Source organism: Vanessa cardui, chromosome 24, assembly GCF_905220365.1.
Source record: "Vanessa cardui chromosome 24, ilVanCard2.1, whole genome shotgun sequence".
NCBI lineage: Eukaryota > Metazoa > Arthropoda > Insecta > Lepidoptera > Nymphalidae > Vanessa > Vanessa cardui.
Window position 1 is genome coordinate 7736043 of NC_061146.1, and position 14395 is coordinate 7750437.

Consider the following 14395-nt stretch of genomic DNA (forward strand, 5'->3'; position numbering starts at 1 on the left):
TCGATACGTAAAGATATCGATTTTATTGTTTACGGGTCCCATCGGCGGATACTTTACTTATATTCTGAAGAAAACAAATTTGTTGAGAAGAAAATTCGCTAGCATTACATTCAAGTAAATAATCTCAAAATAGGTTCAGCCGTTCCAAAAAATTGTGAAATATGATGATTTGGTATATATATATCCATGCACTAAGTAAAAAAAACAGTTCTTTTAGATCTATCTTCTAGATTTACTTGGCGGTAGGGCTTTGTACAAGCCCGCTTGGTAGGTACCACCCACTCTTCAGATATTCTACCGCTAAACAACAGTACGCAATATTGTTGTGTTCCAGTTTGAAGGGTGAGTGAACCAGAGTAACTACAGGCACAAGGGACATAGCATCTTAGTTCCCAAGGTTGGTGGCGCATTGACGATGAAAGGAATAGTTAATATTTCTTATAGCGTCATTGTCTATGGGTGATGGTGACCACTTACCATCAGATGGCCCATATGACCGTCCGCCAACCTATACCATAAAAAAAGATGTATCTAATAATAAGTATTGATAGTGATGATGTCGTCCTGATCGATTTCAACGACCACAGGTAATCTAATAAGAAGACCAGCCAACTTAGTTTGACCTATTATATTGCACAAATATGTGCAAACACAAGTCTAACCCTTACGCTCATAATCCGATGAGATGCCAAATTTGGTAAGACTGGAGACTTCAAGTGCAGGACTAACGACTTTAAGTGCTTTCCGAGGCAAGGGAGTATAAGCCTGTCAACTTCCTGCCACCTTAATTAAAGCTTAGTCCAGTAGAAAAACTCAACAATTTTTTGTCTTGTATCCAGATCCTCAGCCGGCCTTAAATATGTCCACTGCGGTCATTGACTGACGAAGCTGTATAAGCCGTTTTAACTATTACATAGAATACGATGATAATATATTAATTACAAATAATATTATAACCACAGCCATTAATATGAAATAAAATATTTTTTTTTGTTAATAATATATAGCATCAAATTATATACGCCTTAAGGGAGTACAATGAAGCGAAGGGATGTGATATACGAGAGCGTCATGCAGGTTGTAGCCACGGTATACACCAGATGAATCGGTTTAACCCCCAAAGGGTGCCAATAGTACATAAGTATTAGATCAAAAATCACCGCAACACAAATGCAGTCAGATTCTGTTACTGGGTCACGGATCGATAGCTCTTCCACTGTGACGGCACACAGGCGCCATTAAAGATAAACGATTACTTTAATAGTATTATAACACTCGCCATAATGTATTGCGTCTTTATTTATAAACATTGCTTAGCTGGTTCAGGTAGAATTGTTTGTTTCTTTCTTGCATCATCCATTTGACATTCGAATGAAAAAGACAGAACATTGACGAAGTAATTACCCCCTGAAGACATTTATAAGTCTTGAATTTTAAACCCTTGTTTATTAATAGTAGAGTTTTGTATTAGATCATCTAGCTTGCCTAGGTACCTAGGTAATAGTCTACTTGGTAGTTGTTTCATCGATAATCATAAATATTTTGTTTTGCGTGTCTGTAATAGTAAATTTAGTTGAACAAATAAACCGTAAAAAATGTTATTAATTGACGTTCTAATATTTTGTATGAGAAAATATGTTTCTGAATCACGCTAACGTTTTGTTCACTCCGACGTATATAGGGTCCCAGCTTTTCAAATGTAACTTGTAAGGTATCTCACCGACTTCATTCTGAGCCGAAGTGAGATCTCTTAAGAGACACCCTCAGGACGAATGTCATCCGTAGTCCCAGAGGAGCTAAAGTTCAAGCCTGAGTCTGCTCGTCTCCACAACTGGTGACGATGTATAGCCAACATTAAAATGTCACACAGATATATAAAATGTAGATTAAGTATCCATTAAATGTGTTGTAAATTCAAGACATTACGTAATTGTCAACTAATTTCATTCTTTTGTAACCAGCCAGGTATAACTACGACAAAATGAATGAATGGTTCCGTGGTTAGTAGCAATCGCCATGGAACTGCGGAAGTTATTTTTGGGATCGTGGAGACTACAATAGCTTATTTAGGCATAATAGTTACCGTTTATAAAAGTACTAAGTGAACACATGACATTGTCTGCGATTCTTTTCTAATCCTGATTCTGATCAAGAGCATTAAAGCTGAACAGACATCTTTAACTTTTATGTATATTAACATTATAAACGTGAAAGTAACTCTGCGTGTCTGTCTGTCGCTCTTTCACCACCAAACCGCTGAACCGAATTTGATGACATTTGTAAAAATATATAAAGCAAACATGAACTCCAAGAACGGACATAGGCTACTTTTTTGCCGCACACATGACAACTAACACCTTAAATAGCGAGTGAAGCCGCGGGCGACTAATCATCTTCTATATACCTATATTTTTATGACATAGGTGGCAAACGAGTAGGAGGCTCACCTGATGGAAAGTGACTACCACCGCCCATGGACATCTGCAACACCAGGGGGCTTGCAGGTGCGTTGCCGGCCTTTAAGAAAGGAGTACGCACTTTTCTTGAAGGTTCCCATGTCGTATCGGTTCGGAAAAACCGCCGGCGAAGACTGGTTCCACAAAGTGGTTGTGCGAGGCAGAAAATGTCTAAGAAATCGCGCTGTTGTGGATTTTTATTATTTATTGCAACACAGCTATTGTCAATGTATTTTATAGAATAAACAAAATGTCTGGCAATGAAACCTGTACTATATCGCGATCAAAATTTGTAGTATTTTATTAAATCATACGAACACTTTGTAAATCGTTGAATGCAATTTTTCGGTATTGACTTCAAATCAGCCTATTCAAACGTTCATTGACATTTATATTTATTACCAATAACATAAGAGCATAACATTCAAGTGATTAGGGCATTTGAAAGTCTACTGTATGTTCATTTTGGTAATCTTACTAGTGTTACGATTACCTAAGGTAAGCTGAGGTAAGCTAAGCCCCAAAAGGCAACATAATAAATTATTTAGGTATGTTTAGTACAGGAAATCAATTCCGCAGACATTTTTAACTTTGTCGTCTCGTAAATTCAAATCGTTTGTAAAAATACATTGGTAAAAAAGGCGTATTATTCGATACCAGATTTTGTAGATGATAAAAAAGCGTGGAATTAATACTTATTGACTTCCAGGCAGGATAAATTAATTTAAATAATTGTATTAACTAACATGACTGTATTTTTTTAAATGTTGAAAAAGAGTAAGTACTAAGTTTCTTGACGGTCAAGTCTCGGTAAAATCTAATTTCCGAATCGGTGGTAGCTTCACTTAATTGTTAATTGACGATTCAAAAGTGCTTGTATAAGACCACTTGAATAGAGTTTATTTTGATTTTGATTTTTAAATCGTCCATTACTGACCAGATTGCCGTGTTCTTCCAAATGGACTGAGTCTTCTCACTGTGATTTTTAAACGAAGCGGAAGGAAAAACTCAGATCAGCTGTTATTTTAATATGTTAATTTCAGTATATACCATTCAAATCAAATCAAATCAAATCAAAATACTCTTTATTGTACACCAGTAAATAAATTACATATACACGGTTAGATGAAAGATGTACAAGAGGCGGCCTTATCGCTAACACAGCGATCTCTTCCAGGCAACCTTAAGGTAGAGGAAAACAAATATAGATAGATCATATATATATATGTTATATACAGGGTTATTGGTAACTCGAGGTGATAAAATGCGAAAATTTCAACCATATTGCAAAAGGGAACGTTTTTTGAGCTATCACGTTCTTTAGCTATATATATACATATATAATAATACCATCTTAATAATTTGCTAAATTTAAAACATAATCGATCGTATTTTCCAGATATTTCTAGAAAATTCCAGATAGTTCTAGTATAAATATTAAACGCTATAAATAGGTAAGTAGACGGCTCTTCGCGTGTATGAATTATGAATGAGAATAATACTATTGACGCGTCCGATCCGTTTATTTGCGTATCGTATTGGTCATGTGCCCGGTTTCGGCCACGTATGAGGAGGGGGGGAGGGGGCATGTCTTTCCACTTAAATATTATCGATTTCAAACTTTCATGTATAATTATTTAACCCTAAATTTACACCATTGATTTGATGACAAAATGTAGTATATTTCTTCCTTGGGGTTAAAACTTGCCACATGTAAAGTTTTATAAAAATCGGTTCAATGGTTTTGCTGCGTAAATGGGCGACAAATAGTGTAGTATTCTATTTTGTCATTACCCTACTACAAATATTATATGAACGAAACTATACTGACATATTTTCAAATATGTTTTTTTAATAAAGCAGATTTTTGTAAAATACTGTTCAAGATAGTAAATTTTTCGGCCATTTAATAAGAGTGTGCATTTGAGCCAATAGTGTTTGCCATCAGGAGTCTCACGATATTTCTAGTAACAAGGTAGAGATTAATATATGAAAAATCAATTCTATTGACCGATGCCAAAAGGACCTATGTGCATTTTAATAATAAGCTATAAACAACATACGAATACATACACATATGTTGCTATTTGCCAAATCATTAAAAATAACAATGACTCTTAACATCACTACTATTAACAGTAGCAAAAGGCATATGTTATATAAACCAACCAACAGAATTATTGATTTTAACCCAGATTTTAAGTTGGTGATGGTACTAAGTTACTCAATGGCAGACCAACTATACTGGAAACCTGTCTCCCAGTCAGTAAGGAATATCAAGCATTCCTTACATCATCAACACGTCACCAACTTTGAGAACTAACATAAAAAAGTCCCTTGTACAAATAGTTACACTGACTCAATCACCCTTAACATCTGTATTCAATAATACTGAGTATAGTTACATAGCAAGTCGAGATAGCCCAGCTAGAACGCGTGCATCTTAACCGATGATTGCGGGTTCTAACCCAGGCAAGCACCACTGAATATTCATGAGCTTAATTTGTGCTTATAATTCATCTCGTGCTCAGCGGTGAAAGAAAACATAGGAAAACACCTTCATGTGTCTATTTTCATAGAAATTCTGCCACATGTGTATTCCACTAACCCGCATTGGAACAACGTGTTGGAATATGTTCCAAACCTTCTCCTCAAAGAGAGAGGAGGCCTTAGCCCAGCAGTGGGAAAATTACATGCTGTTTTTGTTGTTGGGCTATAGGTGTGTAGAATAAGCCTTAGCATAGCAACAGATAAGTTATAAATACAGATTAAAAATATTCATTTAAAACGATTTTATTCATCGAGCGTTTTTATTATTTAAACTTGGAACGATCGTACAAAGGATTCACCCGTATTTCCTTCGCCATTGACGAGACTGGTTCATTATTAAAAAGATAATCGGAATTGCGGACTGCTCAAAGGGCTTGCTTCTGAAGCAACTATTCTAGATCTTTTCAACGGAATAATCGTTTCTTTTTTTAAATATAGGTATGTGTCGTTATATTACGACATTTATTACGTTATGAATTAATTACATAATTGTGAAAATATTACTGATATTAATAGACGACCTCCGTGGTCGAGTGGTGTATACACCGGTTGTTATGGGTACGCCTATCCGAGGTTCCGGGTTCGATTCCCGGCCGAGTCAATGTAGATTATCATTAGTTTTCTATATCGTCTTGGGTCTGGATATTTGTGGTACTTATTACTTCTGATTTTTCACAACACAAGTGCTTTAGCTACTTACATTGGGATCAGAGTAATGTATGTGATGTTGTCTCATATTTATAAAAAAATGTACTATAAAATATGTCTAAATGTTATTTAAATATTTAAACAACATGGTTAAACGTAGTCTTATTTATTCTCTACATATTGTAAAACAAAGTCAATCGGCCACGTCCGTCTGTCTGTCTATTCGCGATGAACTCCAAAACTACTGAACGGATTTTGATGTAGTTTTCACTAATAGACAGATAGATTCATAAGAAAGGTTTAGATATATAATTTTAATTTAAATAATTGTATTAACTAACATGACTTTGTATTTTTTAAATGTTGAAAAAGACATACTGAGTTTCTTGCCGGTTCTTCTCGGTAGAATCTACTTTCCGAACCGGTGGTAGCTTCACTTAATTGTTAATTGACGATCCAAAAGTGCTTGTAAAAGCCCACTTGAATAAAGATTATTTTGATTTTGATTTTTTTTTTAAGGTTTTTGTGTAATTAAGTAAAAATAGAACGACAATTATTAATGTCCGAATAAAGCAACATAAATGTATTAATAAAAGGTAAAAATATAAAAAAAGTAACTTATGTCCATCCGTGCGAAGCCGGGCCGCTAGTTAGTAATGAATAGTTTTAGAGTTTGATTGAGTTCAGAAGTAAAAAAGCACAATTACGTTATGTTAATTTTGACCAAAGATTGCAACATTCACACAGACAGAGTTTTCATGTGGAAAATTTAGGAAAAATGCATGTATTAGATGAGAAATAGTTAAAAGTGTAATGTACCGTTTTGTAGCTCAAGAGAGATAGTTTTGTTTTTGCCCAACAGTGGGATTAATAGGTTACTTTAGATACTTAAACAGTTCTTGTAGCATACATTTTATTCAAATATATAGATATTATTTTAAAATATAGTATATTTAATTGCATTTAAAGATTTTGATGAAAAATATGAACGCTATTTAATAAATTATTTATATTTCATACGATGTTTTAATAATACGCTAGAATATAGACAACACTAAATGTGATTTTTATTTTATTAGTTTGTATAAAAACTCTTTGCGTTGCAGAGAATATTACACGTAATAAATGAATCTATATTTAACTACGATAAGACAGAATAGTTCAATACCTTTGCGTGTTAAGCAAACGATATTTTTATTTTACTCTTTTGATGAAATATACAAATTTATATTCCCATTTTTGAATATCGATTATGTTCGATCGCTAAGCGAACACTTACTACGTTTATTACTTATTTACAATATCTTAGACTTTTAATAATTAATCCACAGAGTAGAAAATATGATACGTAGTTTTTTTTTAATTTGTTACCAACCAGTTCGTGCAAAAGTCCACAAATATTCAGCCTTCTATTAAAAGAATAAACATCCTACACGTGGTGAGTTTTCACTCCACGTGATAAGGAACCGATGAAATGATTCCCGACCTTCCTCATACCCCGCACCGCGTACCCCGCACCGCGCACAATCAATAACACACCTTCAGGATATGTAAAACTCTCAATGCACCAAATCTCATTTGCGATTTTTTTTTTAAATATTATATAATTATAAAATATTTTAATGCAAACCTATCAAGTTTTTTAATTTCAATAGACAAACGTATGAAAAAAATTCTATTACTACCGATTATGAAATATAAATTATATTATATGTGGAATATTATATGAATGTTCTATTAAGCAATTATTAATATTAAAAACAGAAAAACTATTTCAAAGGCAACTTTACGTTATAATTTATATTTAACAATGGATAGATAAATAACTCTAAGAAAGTAAAATGATATATAAAGACAAATATTACAACCTTCTTTCATATATTCACGATATGAAACAACACTGGCCATACACAAGACTTATTTTTCTTAAACGGAGTTTTTCCGAAAATGAATTTCAGAACGCGAGCGAACATTCGCGTCGGGCGTGCTACACTGACTGCCGACATCACAGAGAGATAGAGATGTAACCGATTCCTCTTCTACGAACTATCGATATTTTAAATTAAGATTTAAAAATCGAACATGTGACGTGACGTAATTTTTACCGTGTTTTATGAAAGAACGTAAATTACAACGTTTTTTGTTAAACATGATCTTGAAACGAACGCTAATATTAGATGTATGTTTATTTTATGATATAAGTGATCCATTATTTCGGCGATAATACCTGTAATTATTTTAAGATAACGTAACCTTAAGCGTAATTAACGGCGATAATTTGTCATTACAGCTTCGATGTTCTAGATGTAACCGCTTGGCAGAGCAATATCTTTTTAATGTAAGTGATATCAATAAAGCATTACGTCCCAAGTGCAATAATTGTCGAGTTGTTTTTGTTTTTATACGAAACAAACAATTTAGTTACTTATATTAATAATTAATAGATAATTATGAATATCATCAAAGTGTTTTTTTTTTAGTTAAGATGTTTCCAAATATAACAGAACTTTATTTAAATACTATTATGCAATACTGAGGAAGCAGGGGGAGGCCTACGCCAAAGAGGCGACTTCCACTTTCTTCTTTTTCTTTCTCTTTCTTACTTTCTCTCTCTTTCTTTTTCTTTCTTCCTTCAAAAGATTAGCTGCATGTTTTAAAAATAATAATATATTTTATATGCAATTAAAGTAATTAAATTATATAATGAAAATGATAATTAATAAAATGGAAGTAATATATAATTGAAATATTGTGAGCATATTTTGTGGTAGAATAAAGGCTATTTTTATTTTATTTTATATGTAATACTGCAACGAAAATCTGCACCAAGATTCTAGTAGTTTAGTATTTAAAAAAAATTAAGATTCCAAAACATCGTGTACAAGGGTGAAATTGTAAAGGGACATCACTATTTTCAATGACGTCACGTCTGATTCAAGCTGGGGTTGAGCGAAGGAGCATGCGCGGAAACCCTCCGCCATTTCTTTTTTTTTTCGGTCACACTCGTTCAAACCCGTTCATTTTCGCACAAAGTAGACGCTAATTTTTTCTCACAATATTAATATTATATTACTATAAATAGTAGGTTTTAATAGTGGTATTTATGAATGAATACTTCGATACCTTTGCCTAGGTGTTGCAGCTTCTTCGTGACGAAAGTTATGCAACGAAAATCAATAATCATAGTTATGTAATGAACGAGGATGCCAGACGGTGCCTGTGCATAGCGATCCGTTGCATCTCTTGAAGCCTATTGTGATTTTTGTATTCTTGGATTTATTTTGAGCACAAGCAACTCTTACTTAACTCTAAAATAATTCGATAAAAATAATCCATCTTTTTTAAATTCTAAGGCGTTTTTATAAAACTAAGTTAAACGTGGAATTAATACGTGTTGACGACGGCAGGATATATTTCATTCATATATAATTGTAATTAACTAACATGACTGTATATTTAAATGTTCAAAAAGAGTAACCACTGAGTTTCTTGCCGGTTCTTCTCGGTAGAATCGACTTTTCGAACCGGTGGTAGCTTCACTTAATGTAGTTGTTAAATGACGATTCATAAGTGCTTGTAAAAGCTTAATTGAATAAAGTATATTTTGATTCCTGCCAGGATAACACAATATTTATTGTAACTAATTACAATAATTGTATTGAGTTCTGGTGTAAAGGCTGAGTGAGCCAGTGTGCCAGTTTATTAGTAAGGTGAACTGCTAATGTAAGAGACCATCAGGTAACTCGTTTGCTGATCTTCCTGTCTACATTGACAGTCTTGGTGAGGGCTCTGCGCAAGCCCGTCTTCGATAGATACCACCCAAACATCAGATATTCTACCACCGAACTACTAGGTAATGTTGTGTTCCGATTTGAAGGGTGAGTGAGCCAGCGTGATAGGGACTTAAGATCTTAGTTCCCAAGGTTGGTGGCGCATTGGCGTTGTAGGGGATGATTAATATTTCTTACAGTAGTAGAGTTAAAGTGTGTGTGTGGGTGTGTTTGCGCACACAATCGTACTCCATTACAGCTTCTTCTCATTTCGGTTTTATGTTACCGTTGAAAATGGTAGGTGTGACCAAAATCGAGGACCAATCTGTTTGACAAAATTTTACAAACACAATCAACGTTATTTGATTAGTAAATTAACTGGAACTTATCTAGTTTGACAATTGCGACTCCCAATATCGATTATTATTTGATTTTTTTTAAATTCAAATTTCAATACGTTTTGTCCTTGTCAAGCGCTTTTCTTTTTTTTTATTGGGGGTACCTATTAACGAGTTAAAGTGCTATTAATAAAAATACATGCAAATTCCATCTGAAATTTTCAATAGTAATTTTGAATTAATTTGTTTCAAGTAGACACTTGCATTAACCGATGATTGCGGGTTCAAACCCAGGCAAGCACCACTATATATATGTGCTTAATTTGTGTTCATAATTCATCTCGTGCTCGTCGAGGAAAACATCTTGAGGAGACCCGCATGTGTCTAATGTCATAGAAATTTTGCCACATGTGCATTCCACCATCCCACATTGGAACAGCGTTGTGGAATATGTTCTCTTTGTAAGAAATTTACAGGCTGTTACTTTACTTTTTTACTTTAAATTAAAAACTGCCTGGACACAACTTCCTTACACACGTGGTTTAGGAATATCATCATACAATCTATGAAGTCCTTAGATTGAAACATATTGAGACACACATCTATATATGTAACTATATATAGTGTTTGTAGCTAAACTCCTAAACGTATGTGAATATATATTTGAGAGACCATCATCCACCAAACCTTCCAGGGAGGATGGTTTAAATAGGCTATTTGACTGGTTTTTAAAATCCATTTTATATTATTTAGTAGAAGTTAAGGAACCCAGTTAAAGTTAATTTTTTTTATTTCTAGTACATATTTACCGAAAAATTCCATATTTAAATAGAGCGCAAAAACGCTACTTGGACAATATGGCGCTGCAATGGGGTCTGTGACGTCACTTTCTTGTATTTTAATCTGTGGTACATATAGTAGAAAAGCAAGGTTACCAAGAAAGTGACATCATCATAAGCCCGGCCAATCAGGAGCGTTTTGTGACACGTGACAAACATTTTTGTTTATGGATTTTTGAATAAATTAAGTATTATTTTTACATAAATAACCATTTTTAAACTCATAATATACACTGATAACAATAATTCACAATTTATTTTTCGTATTGTCAAATAGACCATTGAACGCAGTACGCTGCAATTAGGAAGTAAATAACATTATTTTTACATCCGGAAGAAGTCGGGACGGACAGCGTAGTCTTATAAAAGTTGATGAGATTAAATCTTCTTCTCTACAAAAAGTTGGCACCTCATCACAATGGCCTTGGACTATAAAATTTAAAGGAACGCGCTACCGTAAGACTTTAATAGGCGCCTCTAATTACAGTGTAATTACATCGTATTACTCATCCTTTATTAACAAAACAACGCGATGCCGTGTCGATTGACTGTATGACACGAGTGGGTGGTACCACTCGGTAAGGTCTGCGGGGCCATAGTGTATCTCTAGAGCGTACATGTCGTAACTTTTTAAATTTTAATGAAAGTTCTAATTAGGGGAGGAATAGGGCGTCAAGGGTCCTTACTACCCTCTCTCCTTATAAAGGAAAAGATTTTATAACATGATAGTCAATTTAAGATATTTAATTATAATTTTAAATATATATTTTTTTAAAGAAATGTTAAAGAAATAGTGCAAAGTTTCTAGTCTGTTCTTTTGAAATTGCCACAACAGGCAAATCGGCTAACTGATGGTAAGTGAACACCACTACTAATAGACACAGCGCTGCATGACATTTTAGCCGTTTCTTATATAATTTTTTAACAATACACCACCAAACTAAGAACCTGATATACCGCAACCCTTAATTTGGAAGAATACAATTCGAATCCTTTTTGAATTCGTCTAGAAATAAAAAGTACACTTGAAAATATAATTGTTTTTCTATTCAATGAAAAAAATAAGATTTTCCAATTTATTTTCATATGTATTTTACGTGTATAATCATGCATTATGCATGTGTGAGTATTTCATTTATTTTTATTTATTTTTTTTGCACACAAAAAGGCATTGGCAAAATTCGTAAAACCGATCCCATCTGAATTAAGTACGCTATCCCAAATTATCAATATTTTTTTTCTCATGTGAATATGATCTTTACACAAACGTAATATCATATGACCTAAGATATTCGTCAATTTGACGCGTCGATCAACATGCACTTGCTTTTTCGGGTTGAACTGATGCGATCTATAGCGACGAATAGCGTCTAATGGCGCGATGGGGAGCTATTTCTATTGTTTGTGTGATTCGGCAGTGATCGGTTTTATTGAATTTGCCGATGCTACATCTGAGTTGTGTCGTACTATACTCGTGATACAAGAAGCTTTTGTTCTTTATCGGAGTATTTCAGTCAAGAGAATACTTACTGAAGATGCGATGCTTCGATTTATTATATTTTTAATTTAAATTCACGTTGACCTTTTAATATTCTGCCTTATAAAAATAATGAACACAGTAATAATTGTTTATAGAATTATCTTACTATCTATAACAACCTTGGCTTATGGGGTGAGGTACCGGGGTGTCTGCCTTGGGGCCTTTTGAAGACGAGGCCTTCCCATAGAAATTTCAATGAGTTAACAATTTTCGTGTAAGATGTGTTCAGATATACAAAATATAGCCATATTATAATAATATTACTAATTATTTTTTTGAAATTTACTCAATTTTGAAATTTGAAATTTAGTCAATAAAACATTACAGAAAGTAATAAAATTGCCTTAATTAGTTTGTAATATGTTTCCCCTCTTCAGGTCTTCCGAGCCTTTAAATCCGGTCTAACTGGAAATCTTATTATAGAGATATTATTATTATATATACAATTCTAAAATAGAAGTAGTCTTAGTAGCTATCTGCCAATGGAAGTTTTGTCAAAATCAGTCCAGTCGTTCCAGAGATTAGTCGGAACAATGAGTCAGTAGAAATTACAAAAAAATATATATATTTTGATATATGTACCGTGTATACATACATATGCATTCAGTAAAAAGTTATTTTAATATTACAAACAGACACTCTTATTAATTGAAGATATAGATAAGAAGATACTCAGATCACATATAACAATCTAAGTAAGAAATAGAGTTCCTAAAATGACAAAAGTTGTTAAATAGCAAAAAGGCCAACGACACGCGGTGTTCCCAGGCGGTCACCCATCCAAGTACTGAACGCGCCCGACGTTGCTTAACTTCGGTGATCGGACGAGAACCGGTGTATTCAACGTGGTATGGACGTTGGCGACGACAAAGACGAAAATCTTCAATCTATACATATTATAAATATGAAATGTACATTAGTCAACTTACATTTTTGCTATTTTAACATTTCTAAAAAGTTTTAAAGTAAATTAATGAACGTCTAATTCGTGGATACCAAATTTCGTCAACTTATTTTGGTAAGGGATAACATTGGACTATCTAAGACTCTATTTAAAAGATTTCTCAACAAATCGACTTTTAAAAGTACTGTGTTTTTTTTTTTGAATCAAAGAACAAAGATTTACGTATTCCTTGCGCTTTGTTTATAGCTCACCAATATAGATGGTTGGATGGTATTTACGAAACGATTTTTAACAATACAGAATGAATCCTTAACCAATCAAATACCTTAAATACATTGTGCATTTAGTATAGATTCATAAAGCCTAAAGCATGTAATTTAAATGAATATTTTCGAAGATATTACAGATTCAATGACGTAACTGTTTTTATTGCGTAATTACAAAAAAGCTGTGAAAGATTTATATAAAGACTATTAAAGACATTCCGTTGTATGTTTAGTACTAGCATTGTCAGCCATTTTACCGCCAGACCACAGATTAAATTATACTACAAGACGAATATATAAAATAGCTAGCAACACTACAGAGAATTTAAGTAATAAGTTTGAGAACACAATATGGTGCATGTTCCAATCTTCTAGAGTGTTATAGGACACGAGACATCCCTCGAAGCCAGAGTCGATCTTTTGACACGATGGAGCTAAAAATAGCAACACAATAAAGGTCAAACCAAATGCATTTCAGAGAAAAGCTTTGAATGCACCGATTTACTTTGCATGTAGCTCTCGCCCACGGCTTTTAAGTTGATAAAAAAACATCCATTCGCAGCCGAGCGTGCATATAGCTACGGTTTTTGTTTAATTTTAAAGTTTCATTTATTTTACTTTTTGTTATATTGTTCTTTTAGATCCTAGCTTAAATAACGTCTTTCGTACAATGACTTTGTCTAAATAAATATGTATTCTGTTTTAAATATATACCAGCGACTAATACAGTGTCTACACTGCACTATTTTACTGATCACACTACCTATATGAATTAAATTTCCAATTTCCTGAAAACTCACTTATTGACTCGCATACAATATTAATATGTATATATTTTATTCTTTTTTGCTTCAGTGTATCTCTATTACATTATCCATGTACTGTAAAAACCTTCCTCTCGAATCAATCTATCTATTACAAATAACCACATCAAAATCTGTTGCGTAATTTTAAAGTTCTAAGCATACATAATTTGAAAATTTTTGAAAGATATTTTCTCGAGTGTATTGATATATTATCGATGTCTGCGTGATAAAACACACACATACAAATGTTAATACGTATTCATGTAACATTGATGTTA

At 33.3% G+C, this 14395-nt stretch overlaps 1 protein-coding gene and 1 non-coding gene across 5 annotated transcripts in view; both read right to left on the reverse strand.

The window, feature by feature from the left end:
• Positions 1 to 7646, reverse strand: part of LOC124540161 (sodium- and chloride-dependent transporter XTRP3) — a 52946-nt gene extending 45300 nt beyond the window's left edge. For all 4 annotated transcript variants that reach the window (XM_047117613.1, XM_047117616.1, XM_047117614.1 and 1 more), the window contains exon 1: positions 7523 to 7646. The gene's annotated coding sequence lies outside the window, so the exon portion shown is untranslated. The remainder of the gene's footprint in view (positions 1 to 7522) is intronic.
• A 5238-nt stretch (positions 7647 to 12884) lies between these two features.
• On the reverse strand, positions 12885 to 13003 carry LOC124540350. Its single transcript, XR_006967134.1, has one exon. It is a non-coding gene; the product is annotated as a 5S ribosomal RNA (ribosomal RNA).
• Between the last annotated feature and the right edge of the window lie 1392 nt (positions 13004 to 14395).